Raw genomic sequence first — 4,481 nt, 5'->3', positions numbered from 1 at the left:
TGTGTGTGTGTGTGTGTGTGTGTGTGTGTGTGTGTGTGTGTGTGTCTATGTGCGTGCAGATATGTGTGTGTGTGTGTGTAACTACAAACACACACACACACATTCCTTAGATATAAACGAAGGTGATGAATGGGTGCAGAAGGCAAAGGTAGATATGATAAGAATGGATGGCAGGCAGAGAATCATGGAAGAAACGAGAAGAGAAAATGAAGAATACAGGTAGAAAGGGGGTGGGGGGAGAATATATTCGATGGTGATGTACCCAGTCAGGTAGAAAAAGAGAATGAGGATGTGGAGGGTAGTGGGGGGAAAGAAACAGGTAATTCAGAAATCCAATAAACATACAATCGGTTTTCCCGTGTGTGTGTGTATATATATACACGCACATACATACATACATACATACATACATATATACACAAACACACATGTTATTGAGCAGTAAGAATGAGTGCTCAACACTGCATTGGTGGATATTCTTTGTTGGTTGCGAAGGCTACCATTGGTTTCATGTAACATTTGGTACTCGTCTCCATTTTGGATGAGAATATATGGTTGTGTGTGTTGGACAATAATTGGTAACTGTGAATACTGGAGAGGACCCCATTCAGCCATGCAAGCATTGTGAAGGTTGGAGAGAAATGAAGGGGATTAGTGAAAGTGAGAGAGGAATGAAGGTTGGAGGCTGCACTGGTTGTGTAATGTTTGTGTATGTGAATGGTGTGGTAAGAGAGAAATTGAGAGATAAAGTAGACATTATTAGGAATCAGACTGTATTGGCAGGGGGATACAAGAAGAAGGAAACAGAGGAAGAGGTAGAACAAGGAAGACACGGATGGAAGTAGTGAAAGCTGAGATGGAGAAGCTTGCAAAGGAAACGACAGAAGAACACAATAAATGGTTAGATGCTGTTTTGGAGAAGACCCAGTCAACCCATGCAAGAATGGCTAAGAAAACTGATGATGATGATATCTCAAAAATATATTTCTATATAAACCATATTAATACAGAAAGTGTAAATAGTGTTTTATGCTTTATCAAACATACACAGGTTTCCACAAATTAAATGCCAAGATTACTTAATTGCTTGTTGAAACATCATTTTATTAATTTACCTGCTCAGTGTATATCTAACACACACACACACACATTTATGACACTAGCTTCAAGAAACCAAGTAATCACCCGATTACCTGCCAAGCAGGTGAACAAACAAAAGGCAGACGAACTTCATTCTCATCAGAAACCAGGACAGACAGATGGCTGTGAACGCAGTCTTTTCCCAGGTGAAGAATGTATCACCAAACATTGGTGATTACGGACTTTAGAATAATGCTTAGTGATCGAACCCGAGACTGAAGACAGCTTTGAAAAGGAAGGAAGATGGGGAAAGTCAAAGGGATACTGAACAGTCAGAAGTTCTTCAGGGAATGGTTATTACTTGAAGAATTTCACAAAACAGAAAGTGGAGATAAGGCCCTGTAGAGAAAAACTGGGAGTTTCTTTCAACAAGACAACTTGCCGAAGCCCTCCGATCAATGTATGTGGTTGGTGTAAGGCATCGTCCACACAAAAAGTGACAGAGTTGGAATAGAGAGACAGGATTGAATAGAATGGAAGGTTTTGTAGATGTGGAGAGAAAGCGTTAGGAACACTGTGAGAAAGCGAGAGGCAGATGAGCAGCTGGACATAGCATAGAAGCTGTCTGCAGAGATGCGGTTAACAAAGAGAGAACTAACAAAGTGATGAGTTTAGTGTGCAGGAAGGGGGGTTCAACCCTCGGCCCTCTCTTGTCCTTTAAGAGCAGCTGGCTCGGGAACTCTTGTATGCTGATGACTTTGTTCTTATAGCAGAATTTGTGGACAATTTGGAGAAGGAATTCCAGACATGGAAGCAATACCTGGAACTGGAGAAACTTAAACTTAGTCAAGAATAAAAAGTTATGAAAAGTAGAGAGAAAAAATAAGAGTCTAGCATCATTAGGAAAATTTGCCAGACTGAGTAAGCAGAAGAGGAAGAGGTAGAAATTCCATTCAGGGTGGTCAGTGTAAACTATGGATGTAGAGAGGGTATGAAGAGCAGCCTTCATGGATACAAAGTGTACGAAAGCATTAAACACAGGGCGTACCCCAGGAATGGATTTTTTCTCTTGTTGAGAAGGTACCCTAGAAGCAGTCAATAGTTTTAATCAGGAGTGAGTGAGTGAGTGCTGTGGAAGAAAAATAATTCATGGAGTTTTACTACCTCTGCTCTCACGTCAAAAGTATTTCTCAGTCTCAGAGTGAAGGGCAAATGGCATGACTGCTTGTGTGCAGCACAACATGGCAGGAAAAACCAAAAGTTTGATTGCAGAAGGAGACAAAGAATGTTTCACTGAATGTGCACTGGATGATGCAGCAGAAAGGATCCGAGAGAAAAGCTGCGTTGTAAGAGGAATTGGATGCAGTTTGCAAGAGAAGAGACGGCATTAATAAGGTCAGGAATTGTGTGTGGATGATGGCAGCTGCATAAAATAGAGTCAATTACACAAAGAAGATGGAGTCTGTGGAAGAGGAAGAACTATACACACACACACATATATATATATATATATATATATATATATATATAATATATACACACACACACACACACACACACATATATATATATATATACTAGAATGTCTACCAGCTGATGTATGTCATTTTTGTATCCTCATCTTTTACCGTCCAACCGGAAAACGGACATTAAATGATGATGATGATGGTATATATAAACACATAGACACACATGAATGTGTTCATATATACAGGTATCTCTCTCTCTCTCTCTCTCTCTTTCTATGTGTATGCATACACACATACATATACATATATAGATAAATAGTTGCATAATACAACCAGGGTTTATACAGCCAGCTGTGTCCTCTTGAAGCACATCTGCTTATTCCAATATTACAATCCTGGATGTTGTTGTTGTGTTAAACACATCATCCAAATGTAAATTTTGTGTCATTCCATTCTTTGCCTGAAAAGTTTCTAACAGAAAAATCCTTCCATGTTTAGACAAGTACAACTTTTGTGATTTCTATTAACAAATGAAACATGGAATGGTGAATAAATAATACCAAAAAAATTTCCAACTTTATATATATATATATATATATATATATATATATACACATATATATGTATGTATAATATAACAGGGTAGCACAAAAGTTGTGTACCAGTAAAATAACACTTTGCTCTAACATTTTCATGTTCGTTATTTTATGTAAGTAAAAGTGATTTTTCTTGTTAATAAAGTTGTGTGATCTTTGCATCATCCAGTGGTATCATAATAATAATAATAATATATAATAATAATAATAATATATAATGGGGATAACAGGAGACTGAGACTCCTGGCAGTTTGCTGGACTTGGAAAAGACAGGTCAAACTAAGAGTGGTTGTCCTTACAGGCTTGTCCCCTTGCAGGTTGTCCTTACAGGCTTGTCCCCTGCATCCTTCTCCAGCTGAACATTCCTAATCTTGCGGAGGGCTCCTATGTGCTGGTGCCACAGCAAAAGAAGGCTGTGACCCACAATACACCTGCAATAGAGAGCGCCACCAAAAAAGCTGTGGGCTGATGCAGTGCCACTGGTAGCAACAAAACAACAAATAAGTGTAAGGAAAAAACAAAAAGTCAAATAGTACAACATGGTAACAAATAAAACAAAGTCATACACACACATTCACCAAAAGACCATAAATAATAGAGAGAAGATGGTTTCTTTCACTCCGGAATCAAACAACACATTGTCGTTTACAACTATCAGGTGAGGTTTAGACAAGGCCAGGTGCAAATATAGACAAATGTAGGCACACGTGTGTGTGTGTGTGTGTGTGTATATACATGTGTGTGTGTGTGTGTGTGTGTGTGTGTATATATATATATATATATATATATATATATATATATATATATGAATATATGTCAGTATATATAAATATTTTGCTTAGTCATAGTGAGACTAATATCCTGGTGTAGAACTCAATATATGGTATTGTCCAGAACACAAGAGGTAAGAGGAACAAAGAGGTGACACACCAAATAGATTAAATGTAAGGAACTTGTGTAAAGCTAGCAAAGTTCATTACACAAGCTTTGGCTTCGTCTGGCCTCAGGTTTCTTTAACATATACAATGAGGGTAAAAGAAATTCAATCCTATAAAATACATAAAAAATGCTAATCATCTGACAGCAACAAAAATTGCATTTAATGCAAATAAAAACCTGGATTGTGGAGTCGAACAGGTAACACAGTTTACCTGTTCCACTCGCTCAATATATATATACATACATACATACATATTTGTATATAGATATATATATATATATGATGAGGCATGTTAATATATATCTATATATGTATATACATATATATATCTACATACAGGCTTATCTATATATATATATACAAATATATATATATATATACAAATATATATATATA

This window comes from Octopus bimaculoides, chromosome 23, assembly GCF_001194135.2.
Source record: "Octopus bimaculoides isolate UCB-OBI-ISO-001 chromosome 23, ASM119413v2, whole genome shotgun sequence".
Classification (NCBI taxonomy): Eukaryota; Metazoa; Mollusca; class Cephalopoda; order Octopoda; family Octopodidae; genus Octopus; species Octopus bimaculoides.
Note: the sequence above shows the minus strand (reverse complement) of the source record.